This window comes from Sus scrofa, chromosome 1 (genome assembly GCF_000003025.6).
Source record: "Sus scrofa isolate TJ Tabasco breed Duroc chromosome 1, Sscrofa11.1, whole genome shotgun sequence".
NCBI lineage: Eukaryota > Metazoa > Chordata > Mammalia > Artiodactyla > Suidae > Sus > Sus scrofa.
Window position 1 is genome coordinate 143,249,464 of NC_010443.5, and position 17,694 is coordinate 143,267,157.

The 17,694-nt window shown below is 41.4% G+C and overlaps 1 protein-coding gene across 3 annotated transcripts in view; it reads left to right on the top strand.

The window, feature by feature from the left end:
- OTUD7A (OTU deubiquitinase 7A) overlaps positions 1 to 17,694 on the top strand; it is a 317,129-nt gene that overhangs the window by 140,287 nt on the left and 159,148 nt on the right. For 2 of the 3 annotated variants that reach the window (XM_021098704.1, XM_021098720.1), the window contains exon 2: positions 5,541 to 5,697. The gene's annotated coding sequence lies outside the window, so the exon portion shown is untranslated. The other variant, XM_021098709.1, reaches the window with a different exon arrangement.

A 17,694-nucleotide genomic window follows, 5' to 3' on the forward strand; every position in this document is an offset into this window, starting at 1 on the left:
TCTCTGGTCTTTAGACTTTCCAGGCTGATCAGGGATCTAAAGGAAGGAATCAGCTGGGGGAGGAGAATTGACTCTGTGATGAGAAATCTTTGCAAAGGCCATTAGAATGCCGATGTGAGCCCCTCTGTTTAATGGGAGATAGGGGAGATACCTGCCTCTCACCTGGTGCCCTTAGGCTACTGGAGAACAAGTTGCCATCTCTTGGTTGGGCAAAGAGTGGCCTAGGGTCTGGGCCTTACTTGGGCCTCTAGGGGGTGAGAAAGAGCCACATTCCTTGAGACCATACAGAGAGGTGTGTTAATTGCATTGGGTCCTGTCATTGGGGCCACTTGGAGGGACAGAGGGACCCCAGCAGCAAGAAGCCAGAGATGTATATCAGGGTTCTAAGACAGCTGAAATAGCCGCAGGTGACCTTTAAGAGCAGGCATGTGGCCACTCAGGTCAAGGAAATTGCATGTACCTGACCTCATGCTGGGAATCTCCAAGGAACCAATGAAAATACCCACAAGGGCAAGTGAGCCTTCAACATCTCCCAGGCCTGGGGCATAGGATACGGTGCTGAGTGCCCTCCAGTCAAACTTCCCTCCTCTTGCCTCCACTCAGCAGGAGATGCCAGGTCTGGCCCCTTTAGAGCAGTTAGGAGACCCCAGCACAGGCCTGGGGAGGCCTAGGGGAAGGCTTACCTTAAATGCAGACTGAGGGGTGGAGGTGTGGACAGACAGCAGTTGGACAGAGGACAGTCTGTTGGTGATGCAGATTGTGTCTGAATCAGGCCAGATTTTCACCCAGTGGAAGGAACAACCCTTCTGAATCCTCCCAGTTGAATGCATATAAAGACGGCAGACCCAGGCAAGAATTAAGTTGCATTTTGATTTTATCCTCCCAGTCGGGCTCATTCAGTTTCCTGGGGTATTGAAACTGAGCAGGACCCTTGGGACTCCTGCATAAGCCTTCTTTGTCCCCCCATTTCTTGCCTATGGGGAATAGGCTTCAGCCTCTGTGACCTTCCCTGAATTCCAAAGGGTATGTTCAAACAGTTGCTAATCAGGAAAGGGAGGGCATGCAGAGCATGGGAGGAGCAGTCAAGAAACAATATTGCAGAAGTTCTTGTGGCACAGTGGGTTAATTATCCAACTTGTCTCTGTAGTGGCACTGGTTCCATCCTGGGCCTGGTGCAGTGGATTAAGGATCTGGTGTTGCAAAGCTGCATTGTAGATTACAGCTATGGCTCAGATTCTGTCCCTGGCCTGGAAACTTCCATATGCCACGATTGCAGCTGAAAAAAAAAAAAAAAAAAAAAAAAGAAACTCCAGTGCAGTCTGGGGGAAGGGTCCTGGCTACTCCTCAAGAGATAAACATAAAAGTACCTTTGAGCTCTTCTCCAAAGCTAAAATCCCCAACAAATGGAAGATGTAAACTACTCGATGAACCCTTCATCATCTCAGGACCACCAGAACCAGTCACCAGTGCCACTAAACACCAGCGTTGAAGAAGAATGCAAGCTTGCATCTACCCCATCCTTTTCTGTGGCTTTATATTCCACTCCCAAATTATAAGATCCCTTTCTGTTCTCTCCTGAAGGAAGGACATTAGCCTTCTGTGGTCCCTGGCAGAGCAATAAAAATTTTTTTTCCTCCTTCACCCAAAATTCTGTCTCTGCATTTCTATTCAGCACCAGTAGACAGAGGCCGAGTTTCAGCAACAGTCTTTATTTTCTTGGGCAGGTAACTCCCTACTCAGCCAGGCCTGAGACAGAAGTGCCCAACTCCAGCACCTGTCACCCCTCTGTGGGCTGAGCCTCAGCCAAACCCACAAGAGACTTCAGGGCAGGACCCACCTCATACCCTGGGGCAGAACCTCCAGGGTGTCTTGCTGCACAGATTGCTCAAATTCATAGGTGCCCAAGCAATCTTTGCCAAAGAAATAGAGAGACAAACACAGCAGCCATCTGCTGAGCCAGGTGGAAAAAAATCCCCTTTCAGGCTGTTAATTGAAAACTGGGGGTGCCTCTTGGTGGATGTTGAGCCAATAGACACAACCAACCCAAAGTACGAGAGAAGGAAGGATTTACTATTACTTGAAGCAAGTAAGGAGAATACAGGGCTCTTGCCCAAAGTAGTGGCTCCCCAAGGGCAAGATTGGGGAAGTTTTAAGGTCAGGGCACATGCATATTCATGAAGAGGCTTGAGCAGAGGAGAATTCAGCATTGGAGCAAAGGTCAAAGGAGTCCTAGCTTCAGTGGTGAAGTCAGGAGGGTCAGTATCATTCTATCCTCTTCCTGGGTGGGAGCCTTAGTTCTTGCAGAACTCAAAGCTATATTATTATGTACTCCTAGGGAGGAACTCTGGGCTCTACCTTATCACTGCACTGTTTTTTGACAGCCTTTTCTCTGTTCCCACCTTCCTTTGTTCCCTTAAGTTCATGAATTACTGAGACCCGCTCAAGAGCAAGCATTTTGTGATCTAAGTGGCCAGGCTTAGATTACAAATGGCTCCTCTTCTGTCAAGAAAACCATGCCTGGTTCTCTTTCTCTGGGGACCCCCTAACATAGCTACTTACAAGGCCACTGTCCTGGTGTGCAGCCTCCTGGCCGCTCACCACTTACCCACAGGGAGAGCCTTAAAGAATAAAAGATGCATCCTAATCGGAGATGACACAGACAAAATGCATTACTTCTCCTTATTTCCAGTTATCTCCACTGTGCATTAATCTCTCTTAAGTTCTTTGAACCTCCGTGCGAACCGTGGGATTGGCTTCAAACTTAAAATAGTGGCATTTTGAGTATTTGCTAGGGAACAAAAGATCTTGCTCTAAGAGGCATTAAGGGGGTAAAGCCTTCCTCATTCTTGAGTTTGTTTTTCCCATTTTTCAAGACTCTGTAGGTGTCTTACAGATACCATCATGCAATTTAGAATTTAGTCCCCCTGGAGAGTCAGGTGGCTTCAAGGTGATTTATAGCAAGTGAGGTTTGAAGAATTGTGGAGTGTGGTGATAAGAATGAAGGAAAGGGCAAGAGAGAGGGGGAAAGAAAGGATGGAAAACAATTTTGATGAGGGATTCAGGACCAGGTGATGGAGTTTAAAACACAGTGAAGAAAGTGAGATGCTGGGACCCAGCACCTTGTAGCCAAAGCACACTGTAGCTCTGACTACAGTGTAGACCCAGTGAAACTGACAGTATTAACTGGCCTGAACCCAGCCAGAACACGAACTGGGACTTGAACCCAGGTGCCGGGACTCGAACAGCCTAAACCCAGATTGGGACTTGAACCTACGGATTGTGTCTGGACTCACTGAGCTTTAGGTTGTTCCTGTCTCCACGCAGAAGGAATTCAGCGAGAGACAAAGCGATAGGCAAGAAATAGATTTATTAAGATAGGACCCTTGTAAGAGATGCAAGTGGGCAGGCAAGCAAGCTCTGTCCCGAGGATCGATGGGCTACAGTTTTATCATCCAAGGGGTTGTGGGGGTTGGGAAAAAACTGCCTCTTCCATTCTGGGAGTAGAAGTTCCTCCTTAGTATCTGGTAAGGTGTGTATTCAAGTCAGCAGAAGGGCAGTCCTCAAACTCTTGCCCTTGGTCTGAATCTGAATGCAGGCCTCACCCATCCCCCACCAATGACCTGAGGCATTGCTTGCACTGCCGCTAGTCAAGCAAGTCTGCCTTGTTCTGATGGCTTTTTTGAGCAATTTAGTAACTTACAGTGATCTCCCGAAGTCCTGCAGATTTCCCTCACCATCTATGGCCCTTTATTGGGACTTCTACAACCACCCATGCCTACTCCATCCCTATCACAAGCACACTGTAGCACTGACTGGCACCATGGGAGCCACCTGGGGAAGTGGAGGCAAAGCCATGACATCACCCTGGGCTACACGCTGAAGGAGGAACTGAGGGCCTGCCACCCACTTCATATCCCCTGTTAAGTCAAGGGCCTGCTGGGTGATCAACCTTCTTCAGCCCTCATACGTTTTGAGGCTAGAATGTTTCCCATTACTAGTTTGGGAAGTCAAGCTTTCATCAGCTCATTGAACCAGCTGGTTAACAAGGTTTAGCATAAGGCTCACTCAGTGATTGCCATTCTCACTATGTCACAGTGATTCCCCACCCTGTGTGTGCCCTCGACTGAACCATATCAGAATTAGAAGAATACTCAGTGCCCCCAAACTCTGACCTAGACCTCTTGTCAACTGAAAGAAAAAAAAAAAAAAAGCACAACCTAAAAGTTGACAGTTATGTTTTATTTGGCTGCCAAAATTGAGGATTTAAGCCTGGGCTGCAGCCTCTCAGGTGGCTCTGAGGAGCACCTCCAAAGAAGCAAGGAGGGAGCCAGAATATATAGGAGTTTTTGCAACAAAGACCAGATAATCAGAACCCAAAAAGATGACTGCTAATTAAAGAAAACCAGACATTTCAAGTTAGCGTGTTCCTATGTATGGAAAGATGCAAGCGTCTGGGCTCCTTAAAATCATTCCTTTGATGTGCACCTCAGCTGTCTGAGGCCAGCATGCTCTGTTTTCCCATCCTGAGTCCCTCAGGGTGCACTGTTGGGGCAGCTGTAATGTGATGGCTTTCTGGCTGCAATATCCTTTGTTTACTGATGTGGCGGGCAACATTTTTTCTTTCACACCTTGCATAATCCCTGTTGCTTCTGGTGCTGGGGGTTTCGCCCTGTGTGTGGGCTTCATTCCCTGGGACAAACAGCTGGCTTTCTTTGCACACTTTGGAAACCAACTTGGGAGTTGGTTCCATTTCTTTATAGATGTTCTAAAGGGTCCGCTTTAACTCAGCATTTGATGAAGCAACCAAAAAGTCTTTGTTGTGAAGAATGGAGCCACATCATACAGAAAGGGAAGCTGGCATGTGAAGTTTAACTGTTGTAATCTCAAGGACAAAATTGCTTTAAAATATAGTGAACTGACAAATAATTCAAGGCACAGCAAAGCAAACCATCAGGGAACGACTGCCATCGGAAAGATATTGTTACTCAGGGTTCCAGGAGGAGGGGGCACACCATGCTGCAGCAGGCACAAGGGGAAGTCCCTCAGTCAGGAGGCAGAGGGAGTGACGGGGAAATGTGGGCAAAAGCCTTTCTGTAGTTTCTATGGCAAGGGTGGGGCAAGGCAGTATAGGCAGGATTGGCTGGTTTGAATAATTTCATCAGGTTTGAGGCCCTAGGGAATATCTCTAATTGTCAGGTGGTCCTGGGTGATTAGGGCAGCAGGGACAGTGGCCTGGAGTGTGAGACCCCAGTAGAAGCTGTGGCTGGGGATGTGGGCTCTGAATTGTTAGATTTGTATATAAAGGCACCGTTGAGGATGGGCTCAGTTACTGTCTCTGGGAATTGGCCCTGGGAGAGGCCATTCCTCCAGGGTCAACAAGACCCCAAGCTGTGAGAGCATCAGATACAGAAAATAAGAGATGGCTGATATGCAAGTACAACTCCTTTGCAGCCCCAACTCACTTGGGTGGTGTGGGAGGAGGCGCAGTGCTGACCACGCATGCAGTCCTGTGTTCACAGCCACCCTCCTTCCCATTGCAGATGGATTTCCAGATGTTCCTGAGGGAAGTACCTCTGCCCTGCTGGCCACACCCTTCTGAACTGCTGGTCATCTCCTGAACCTCTTCTATATCTCACACATCTCCAGAGGAGCTCCTGGCAGCTGAACCCTTTCTCCTTCACTAACCTGCCAACACAGGTGAGAAAGGACCCCTTTGTCCTTGTTCCCCAATGCTTGCCTGGCACTGCACTACCACAGGACACTCACTTGGCATCCTGCGGTCAGTGACTTAGGCACTGGGGACCTCCAAAAATAGCCTGTCCACTCCACATAGCAGTGCTAGAGAGCAGATGCCACAACTGCAAAGAAATCTCTGTCTCAGCCCAAGATGTCTCAAGTTCAAGTTTAAGTGCTTCAGGCAGGTAAGACTGGCTCCCTCTGTCCCTACTGGTACTGAAAGGCTGGCTGAATCCTTCCTCTCTCTGTTCAGCAACAAGGAAGGCCTGGTGTATGCACACCTTGACCTGGGTCACTTTTTGGTGTCCCTCTCTGCCATCTTCTCTAGATTACCTACACACCTCTGGATACAGGGCCTGGGTGTTACTATTTAATCATTTTGAGCCCTGTTTACATGCTGGCTGCAGTGGAAAACACAAAAGCATTTCTTTATATCTAGCCTCTTCAGGGCTTTTTCTTATGCTCCTACGGGAGTGTTTGTTTTATAGCGTTGATTATCAGAGAGAGTTCTTTATATATTGTGGATATGAGTCTTTTGTCACATATGTGGTTTACAAGTATTTTCTCCCAGTATGTTGCTTGTCATTTTACCTTCTTAATATTAAGGGTCTTTTTGGAGTTCCCATCGTGGTGCAGTGGTTAACGAATCCGACTAGGAACCATGAGGTTGTGGGTTCGATCCCTGGCCTTGCTCAGTGGGTTAAGGATCTGGTGTTGCCTTGAACTATGGTGTAGGTCACAGACGAAGCTTGGATCCCATGTTGCTGTGGCACTGGCATAGGCCGGCGGCTACAGCTCTGATTCGACCCCTAGCCTGGGAACCTCCATATGCCACGGGTACGGCCCTAAAAAAATTCACTTAAAACAAACAAACAAAAAAAACATTAAGGGTCTTTCTGAGACCAAAACGTTTTAACTTTGATGAAGTCCAGTTTATCAGTTTTGTTTTGATATTGCCAAGCCCTGTGGTCCCAATGATTTTCTCCTATTTTTTCTTCTAAAAGTCTTATAGGTTGTGTTTTACATATATACCTATGATCTGTCTTGACTTGATCTTTGTAATAAATGAGAGTTGAGGGTTTTTTGCTTATTTTGTTGTCTTTTTGCTGATGGATATCCGATTTGCAGACAGATATCCATTTTTTGAAAAGAGTCCTTCTTCATTGAATTAATTTTTCACCTTTGTCAAAAAGCAGCTGGCCAGCTGCTTTGGCAGCACATTTACTAAAATTAGAATGAATCAGAGAAAATTATCATGGGCTATGTGCAAAGATGACATGCAAATTTGTGAAGCATTTCATATTTTTTAATGCAACTGAATTACAAATTTTAAAACAGTTAAAATGGCAGTTTTCATGTTATTATTTTTTGTTATTAATTTTATTTATTATTTTATTTATGGGATAAATTAGGAGTTTGGGAGTAACATATACACACTACTATGTATGAAATAGCAACAACAAGGTCCTACTGTAGAGCACAGGGAACTTAATATTTTGTAATAATCTGTAAGGGAAAAGAATCTGAAAATGAAAAAAAATATGTAATTGAATCACTGTGCTATACACCTGAAACTAACACAATATTGTAAATCAACTATATCGCAATTAAATAAGTAAAGGGCTTAAAAGAGAAAAATATATTTACTATATTATGTTATCACAATTTTAAAAACTTAACAATGTAATATGACAAGAACCATTGAATTATACATTTTTAAATGGCATAAGGTTAGGGTATGTGAATATGTCTCAATAAAGCTGTTAAAAAAATGCAGCCAAAGCAAATGCAGTGATGAACATGTGCTCCTTGTCTTCCTTGCTAATATGTAGAAATACAGCTTACTTTTGTGTGCTTGTCTTGCTCCTGTGAACCTGTTACACTCACCTCTTAGTTCTAGGAAGTTCTGTAGATTCTTTGAGGGATTTTCTATGTAGACTATCTGTCATCTGCAAATAGGGAGAGTTTATTTCTTCTTTGCCAATCTGTTTGCCTTTTGTTTCCTTTTCTTGCCTTTTTGTCATGCCTAGGATTTTAGATACTACTCTGAATAAAGTGGTTAAAGCAAACATCCTTGCCTTGTCTCCAGTCACAACAGAAAAGCATTCAGTCTCTCACCATTGATATGATGTTAGCTGTGGTCTTTTTGTAGATTTCAGTATAAAGTTGAAGAAATTCCCCTTAATTCCTAGTATTCTAAAAATTTTATCATGAACGATAAGATTATGTGATTTGTCTTCTTTAGCCTATTAATTGGATGGACTATTATTATTATTATTATTTTTGCCATTTCTTGGGCTGCTTCCGCGGCATGTGGAGGTTCCCAGGCAGGGTCTAATCGGAGCTGTAGCCCAGCCTACGCCAGAGCCACAGCAATGCCAGATCCGAGCCGTGTCTGTGGCCTACACTGCAGCTCATGGCAACGCCGGATCCTCAACCCACTGAGCAAGGTCAGGGACCGAACCCACAACCTCATGGTTCCTAGTCGGATTCCTTAACCACTGAGCCACGACGGGAACTCCGAATTGAGTGGATTATATTGAAAAATTTTTGAATATTGAACTGTCTTTGCTCCCTGGAATAAATTCTACTCAGTAGGATTTATTATATCTATATCTTTGTATATAGATATGAAAATTTTATATGTATATATATAACTCATCTAATTTTTATATGTAATATGCTATATATTACATATCTCATATGTAACATGTATAATATATTTTATACCATGACCAAGTTGGGTTTGTAATATTATATTTACTTATATACTATATTATTTATTATGTGAAGTAATATTTGTGTTTATTTCCATTAGAAATATTAATTACTTTTTACATGCTATATTCATTAGATTTGAAGTAATACTGACCTCTAAAAATTAGTAGAGAATTCTTATTACTTTCTCTTGTTTTCTGGAAGAGATTGTGCAGAATTGATGTTAACTCTTCTTTAAACATGTGGTAGTATTCTACAGCATTCTTCAGGAACAGGGTGAGCCTGAAGATATAGAGTTGAAATTACAAATTAAATTTCTTCGATATTACAGGGATATTGAAATTACCTATTTTATATTGAGTTAAGTTGTGGTAGTTTATGCTTTTGAAGGAATTGGTTCATTTAATCTAAGTGACCAAGTTTATGTGTATAGAGTTATTTTTAATAACCCTTATTATGCTTTCAGTGTCTGAGAATCTGTAGCAATATTTCATTTCATTATTGTTACAGACAATTTGTGTGTTCTCTTTTCTCTTCCTCAGTCTTGCTAAAGGTTTGCCAATTTTATTGATTTTTTTTCTTCAGAGAACCATCTTTTTGTTTCACTGATTTCTTCTATTGTTCTGCTCTTTTCAGTTCCATTGATTTCTGCTCTTGTGTTCATTATTTTCTCCTTTTTGTTGGCTGTGGGTTTATTTTGCTAGTTTCATAAAGTGAGAGCTTAGATTATTGATTGGATATTTATATGTAAGCATTTGGTGCTATAAATTTCCCTCTCAGCAGTGTGTTAGCTGTGTCTTACAAATTTGGTGTGTTGTATTTTATATTTCTTTTAATTCATTTAAAAAAATTTCTTTCAGGCTTCCTCTTTGACCCAGAATTATTTTCAAAAATGTTCTGTTTTCAAAGTATTTGGATAGTTTCCATTTATCTTTCTATTATCACTTCCATTTTGATTACATTGTGGTCAGAGAACACATTCTCTGTGAGTTCAGTTATTTGGCTTTTAATGCTTTCTCTAGGTATTACATTATATATACATAACTTACCACAGTCTGCTAGTATTGATATTTTACCTTTGAATGAGATACAGTTTCCTCCCTTTAAGTCCTTTACCATCACCTATTTATAATTACTTTAAATATTTCCTCTATATAGTACTTTGAGAAGTACATCAGGCAGTATTATTATTTTTGCTTTAACTAGCAAATAATTTAAAAAGGAGGAGGAAAACTTCTTGTATTACTCTAATTTTAATGTTTCCAATGTTTTTTCTTCCTTTTTGATGTTCTAAAATTACTTCTTTTATCATTTCTTTCCACTTTAAGGACCTTCTTAGCCATTCTTTTTTTTTTTTTTTTTTTAGAGTTACATGGTAATTTTATTATATACTTGAAAGTTACTAAGACAGCAGGTCTTTAATTTTTTTTTTTTTTTTGGTCTTTTTAGGGCTATACCCCTGGCATATGAAGGTTCCCAGGCTAGGGATCTAATCAGAGCTGTAGCATCCAGCCTATGCCACAGCCACAGCAACATCAGATATGAGCCACATCTGTGACCTACACCACAGCCCATGGCAACGCTAGATCCTCAACCCACTGAGTTAGGCCAGGGATCGAACCTGCAACCTCATGCTTCCTAGTTGGATTCGTTTCCAGTGTGCCATGATGGGAACTCCTAATTTTTTTTTAATTTATTTTATTGAAGTTGGGCTGCAGTGGTGGATTAAACTGCTGTACAGCAAAGTGATTCAGTTATACATCTGTATACATTTTTAATATTCTTTTCCATTATGGTTTATCACAGGATATTGGGCATAGTTCCCTGTGCTATACAGTAGGACCTTGTTATCTACCCATTCTACATGTAATAGTTTATATCTGCTAATCCCAAATTCCCAATCCATCCCTCCTGCAACCCCCTCCCCCTAGACAACCACAATTCTGTTCTCTGTATCTGTGAATCTATTTCTGCGTTGAGTTTTGGTTTTTTGTTGTTGTTGTTGTTGTTTTTACTTTTGTCCTTTCAGGGCTGTACCCGTGCATAAGGAGGTTCCCAAGCTAGGGTCTAATGAGAGCTGTTGTTGCCAGCCTGCATTGGAGCCACAGCAATGCCAGATCCGAGCCAGGTCTGCAACTGACAGCACAGCCCATGGCAACGCCGGATCCTTAACCCACTGAGCAAGGCGAGAAATCGAACCCACACCCTCATGGTTCCTAGTCAGATTCGTTTCTGCTGCACCACGGTGGGAACTCCCTATTTCTGTTTTGTAAATAAGTTCATTTGTATCATGGTTTAGATTCCACAAATAATGATATCATATGGTATTCATCTTTCTCTTTCTGACTTACTTCACTTAGTATGACCTAGGCCCATGTTGCTACAAATCTATCATTTTCTTCTTTTTTATGGCTGAATATTCCATTGTGTGTGTGTGTGTGTTAGATGTAGATATGTATCACATCTTCTTAATAGACTCATCTGTTGATGGACATTTAGGTTGTTTCCATGTCTTTTCTAACCTTTTTTTTTTTTTTTTTTTGCTTTTTAGGACAACACCCATAGCATATGGAAGTTCCCAGGCTAGGGGTCCAATCAGAGCTACAGCACAGCCAAAGCAACATAGGATCCAAACGCATCTGTGGCCTACACTGCAGCTCCCAGAAACACAGGATGCCCAACCCACTGAGCAAGGCCAGGGATCAAACCCACATCTTCATGGAAACTAACTGGATTCGCACCACAACAGAAACTCCCTTAACCATTCTTTTAGGGTTGGTCTGCTAGTGATATATTCTTTTGGATTTCTTTTATCTGATAATGTCCTAATTTCCCCTTTATTCTTGATGGATACATTTGCTGGGTCTAGAATTTTGGTTGACTGTGCTTCAGCACTGGAAAAATGTTATTCCAGGAGTTCCTGTAGTGGCACAGTGGTTAACGAATCTGACTAGGAACCACGAGGTTGCAGGTTCGATCCCTGGCCTTGCTCAGTGGGTTAAGGATCTGGTGTTGCCATGAGCTGTGGTGTAGGTTGCAGATGCAGCTCAGATCCCGAATTGCTGTGGCTCTGGCGTAGACCTGTGGCTACAGCTCCAATATGACCCCTAGCCTGGGAACCTCCAAATGCCACGGGAGCGGCTCTAGAAAAAGGCAAAAAGACAAAAAAAAAAAAAAAAAGTTATTCCACTACCTTCTTATCTTTATGTTTCAGATAAGAAATCCATTGTCACTTGAATTACATTCCCCTATAGGTAAAATGTCATTTCTGTCATTCTGCTTTCAAGGTTTTTTCTTTGTTGTTAATTTTTAAGAATTGGATTATGTAGATTTCTTTGGATTTCTAATGGTTCAGGTTTGGGAAATTTTCAAACCCTGTTTCTTCAAATAGTTTTTCATACTCAGGTTTTTTGTTCTATTCCATCTTGTCCTGGAACTGGAAACTCACCTTAGTAAATTATGTTATCCCATCCTTACAGGCTGGGTATGCTTGAGGGTAGCTGTATTGTTCTAATCAATACTTTGTGCCTTCTGAGACTAAAGACCTCAGTAACTGACCCATACTTTACAGAAAGTACAAGGGTCCCATATCTTCATATGAGGTCCTTTTGCATTTTCATAATTTCTCATTGTAAGCCCTATTTTTCCATGTTCATTAAAACAAAGGATTTTAGGGAGCTCCCATTGTAGCTAAGCAAAAACAAACCCAACTAGTATTCATGAGGATGTGGGTTCAATCCCTGGCCCCACTCAGTGGGTTAAGGATCTGATGTTGGTGACCTATGGTGTAGATTTCAGATGCAGCTTGGATCTGGCGTTGCTGTGACTGTGGGGTAGGCTGGCAGATGTAGCTCCAACTTGACCCCTAGCCTCAGAACTTCCATACACCACAGGTGTGGCCCTAAAAAACAAAAAAACAAAGGATTTGATAGGGATAACTAAACATGCTTCATTTTTGATGTTCAGACTTTTACTATCACAAATGATGCTGGGGGCAGGGGCTGGGGAGAGCCAGCTGTATAGTGTTTTCTGTACTAGAACTCTTAACTTTTGTAAAATAAAGTCTTAAACGTGTGATTCAAGGGGCATGTTGCATTTTAATGTTTAGCATATGCTGGCACATTCTTTTACAGTTCACACTCCCACTAGTAATGCATGAGGTGCATGTCTTTACACCACTAATTGTTAGAGATTTTTTTTGGTTTTGCAAATCTTATCAGATTAATAAAGAAAAGTATTGTGAATTTGCTTGATTGTGAGATAAGGGTAGGTGATACATTCTTTCTTTTCTTTTCTTTTTCTTTTCCTTTTTTTTGGGGGGGGGGGGGCGCACCCATGGCATATGGAAGTTCCCAGGTCAAATTGGAACTACAGCTGCCGGCCTACACCACAGCCGGCAGATCCAAGCCACATATGTGATCTACACTGAAGCTTGCAGCAATGCCAGATCCTTAACCCACTGAGCGAGGCCAGGGATTGAACCCACACCCTCATGGATATGGTCAGGTTCTTAACCTGCTGAGCCACAACAGGAACTCCAGTGGTACATTCTTTCATCCTCTCACAAGCTGTCCCCTATCCCTCTTTTATAAGAATGGCTTTGCCCATTATCCTCTATGACTCTTGTTCTTTTTTCTTCCAGTTTGGTTGAGATATAATTGACATATAGCACTGTATAAGTTTAAGATATGCAGCATAATGATTTGATTTACATGTATTGTGAAATGATGACCACAGTAAATTTAGTGAACATTCATCACTCCTATAGATACAGAATCATCCTTGTGATGAGAACTCTTAGGATCTATTCTCAACAACTTTCAAATATATCATTCATCAGTGTTAACTATAGTCAACCTGTTATGCATTGCATCCTCAGTATGTTATGCATCACATCCTCAGTACTTATTTATCTTGTAACTGGAAGTTTCTGCCTTTTAACCACCTTCCTCCAGTTCCCCCACACCTCACTCCAATCTCTGTAACCATAAATCATATCTCTTTTTCTGTGAGTTTAGGTTTTTTGTTTGGTTGGTTGGCTAGTTGGTTTTTAGATCCCACATATAAGTGAAGTCATACAGTATTTGTTTTTCTCTGTCTGACTTATTTCACTTAGAAAAATGCCCTGAATGTCCTAAGGTCCTTAGGCAGAATGTTGCCTATTGGAAGAATTTATTTTTTTATGGCTGAATAAAATTCTATTATATATCCGTATATATGTATGGGGATATGTGTATTTATATTTATATTACAACTTCTTTATCCATCATCTGTTGATGGACACTTAGTTATTTCCTTGTCTTGGCTATTGTGCATAATGTTGCTATGAACATGGGGGTGCATATATCTCTTCAGCACAATGTCATCATTTCCTTGGGATATATTCCCAGAAATGGAATTTCTGGGTCATACAGCAGTTCTATTTATAATTTTTGAGGAACTTTCATATGAATTTCATAGTGGCTGCATCAATTAATTTTCAGTTATGACGTGTTCTTTATCACTATGTAAATAAGCTTTTTGTGTATTAGGAAGTCTAATTGTTGAAGAGAGTGTTGGAAATCATTTCTCCAGCCTTTTTTACTTTGTATATATTGTATTTGTATTTTGCCACAGCAGTGCATACCAAAGGCAAGAAGCATAGAAGTATAAATTTTTAATAAAGGACTTAAAAATCTAACTAAAAGAGAAGTATACTATATGCATTTGATGGGGAAGCTATATTTGAAGATATCAGTCCTTTTGATGTTAATATGTATATGTAATATACAATTTCAGTCAGTACCCAAGATTTTTGTTTTTGCTGAGCCCAGAGCCACAAATATTGGCAAGAAATGCTTACAAAAAACAAGTAAGAGGAGACTTGTGCCATATACTAAAAGTATATCATAACTATACTAGTAAAAAAAAAAAGTATAGCATTGGCACAAAATTTTTTTAAAAATCACTGAAAGATGGGTGATTTTACAAGTAGATTGAAACATGGATGTATTTTAACTTGGAAAAGATATATATTTAATAAATATCTTGTCCTAATCAAAGATATCATGAGTTCCTGTTGTGGCACAGTGGTTAACGAATCTGACTAGGAACCATGGCCTTGCTCAGTGGGGTTAAGGATTCGGCGTTGCTGTGAGCTGTGGTGTAGGTCGCAGATGCAGCTTGGATCCCGAGTTGCTGTGGCTCTGGCGTAGGCCGGCGGCTACAGCTCCAATTCAACCCCTAGCCTGGGAACCTCCATATGCTGAGGGAGTGGCCCTAGAAAAGGCAAAAAGACAAAAATAAATAAATAAATAAAGATATTAGAAGAAAATAGAATTGGATGCCAATAATATGCTTTATAGAGGAATAAATTGCCAGTGGGTTTTGAATCCAGATGTAGGGTTACAAGCCAGATCATACAAAGATTAGGAAGACTATCAAGGGAGATCGTCTAAGTTAGATAGAAATCTCAGAATGATAAAGAAATGGATTGGCAGATTTGGCCACATGGTAATACTTTAGCATATTTTCTTTGGGTCTTTTATATGTGCACTTTTACATTATTGAGGTGATGCCTCATAATTTTTTCCCTTCCTTGTTGTTTCCCCATGGCACACACAAATTCAAAAACATCATTTCAGGGAGTTCCTGTTGTGCCTCAGCAGGTTAAGAACCCGACATAATATCTGCTGTGAGGATGCAGGTTCATTCCCTGGCCTCACTCAGTGGGTTAAGGATCTGGCACTGCCTCAAGCTATGGTCATAGATGCAGCTCCCATCTGGCATTTCTGTGGCTGTGGTGTAGGCCAGCAGTTGCAGCTCCATTTAACCCTTAGCCTGGGAACTTCCATATGCCACAAGTGCAGCCCTAAAGAGCAAAAAAATAAAAATAATAAAAAACCAAAAATGTCCTTTCAGTGTCTCTGTATATTCCATTTTATGCATGTGCTGTCATGTATTTAGCACTTAACAGTTTTTAAACAAAAGTCACCATTCCCTTAAATTATATTTCAAAAGTAGAAAACACATTCCATAACCTCTTTTTTTCATATTTTTAGTGTTGCACCAGTGGCATATGGGAGTTCCTAGGCTAGGAATTGAATCAGAGCTGTAGCTGCCAGCCTGTACCACCACCATAGCATGATGGTCCGAGCCATGTCTGTGACCCACACCACAGCTCACTACACCTCAGATCCTTAACCCACTGAGTGAGGCCAGGGATAAAACCCCATTCTCATGGATGCTAGTCAGATTTGTTACCACTGAGCCACAATGGGAACTTCCCATAACCTCTTGAATAGAAATTTGACACACAAGACACATTGCCTCCTGTGATGCCAGCTCTCAGGATGAGGTAGTCAGGTGCCATGTGCCAAACTAGACCTTGTGCTTGCATGTATAGCCCAGTGGGAAAACAATGTTTCACCAAATGTTAGTGTCATAAATCAGGAAGGAAATTAGTAGGACTTCTCCCTACACCATAAATATGGAAGGTAAAGTAGGCTATTCCAAGGACCAGGTGTGGATTACGTATATGTAGAAATTAATGTATAAAATCAACAATGTATCTGGGACATTTCCTCTGATAGTACCCTAATAATTTCGTAAATACTTTTAAGGAGTTTTAAGAGGAAGAATAAAAATTTGATTTCTGCAGCTTTGCTATACAGCAGGAATTGACACAACACTGTAAATCAACTACATTTTAATTAAAAAATTTTGATTCTGCAAATTAGGGCAGTAGTGTCCATGTCAATGACATTCTGGGACAGATGACCAGAAGAAAGAAGGGTACCCTTTGCCCAGTCACAACTTGAGGTGTGTGGCTACAGGCAATCACAGGTTTCCACTGTATTTTCTCTCTGAATAGAGATTTTGTAGAGCCATCATGCATCTCAACTTTTGCAGTGCACTTGAAAAGAAGTAGCATAAGTAACAGTTAAATAGAAATACACACAAACAACAAAAAAAAATAAACCTGCATTTGAATAAAAAATTGGGGTTCAGGGAGTTCCCATCGTGGCACAGTGGTTAATGAATCCGACTAGGAACATGAGGTTGCGGTTCGGTCCCTGCCCTTGCTCAGTGGGTTAAAGATCCGGCATTGCCGTGAGCTGTGGTGTAGGTTGCAGATGTGGCTCGGATCCCACATTGCTGTGGCTCTGGCATAGGCCAGTGGCTACAGCTCCAATTCGACCTCCAGCCTGGGAACTTCCATATGCCGCAGGAGCAGCCCAAAGAAATAGCAAAAAGACAAAAAAAAAAAAAAAAAAAAGAAATTGGGGTTCAAATCCATAAACTGTCATGTACCTGTTGTTAGTCATGAGATCACATTTTCCATTTGTAAAAGGAAGGTGTTGGATTTTAGGTTATTTCTGGGGTCCCTTCAAGCTATAACATTCTGCTATTATAAATTCTTTTTTGTGTGTCTTTTTAGGGCCACATCCATTGCATATGGTGGTTCCCAGGCTAGGGGTCTAATTGGATCTACATCTGCCATCCTACACTACAGTTACAGCAACACCGCATCTGAGCTGTGTCTGGAACCTACACCACAGCTCATGCCACCACTGGATCCTTAACCACTGAGCGAGGCCGAGGATTGAACTTATGTCCTCATGGATCCTAGTCAGATTTGTTTCCACTGAGCCATGACAGGAACTCCTATTATAAATTCTTCCTGGAAGTCCTATAATTATGGAAAGATGTAACGGTGATGTCAGTTTAATGAAATCACATTCACCATTGTCAGTTACCATGACTAAAGAACATATTATCTGTTAGTTGTTTAGTTAAGCCTAGAAATGGGACTTTAGTAGTTTGCTGTGAGGCTATGTCTTCCTTCTGTCTAGCTGTTTCATAAATGCTATAGGACAGGGGTGAGTGAACATGCATAGTTAGGCTGGCAAGTGGAGGCAAATGAGTCCCAATGATTTCTGATGGGGAGGAATTGTGGTGTGCTCAGTCTAATCCAGTGAAACAGTAAATTTAGATAGATAGATAATATCAAAGAAGCAAACAAAGAATATCTGTTTAAGCAAGTAGAGAAAAGAAAACCCTTTCACTGTTGGTGGGAAGGTAAAGTGGTGCATCCACTGTGGAAGACAGTATGGAGGTTCCTGAGAAAACTAAATTTAGAACTACGGTATGATCCAGTAGTTCCACTCCTGGGCATATATCTAGAGAAAACTGTAATTCAAAAAGATACATGTTACGCCAGTGTTCATTGCAACACTGTTTACAATAGTCAAGACATGG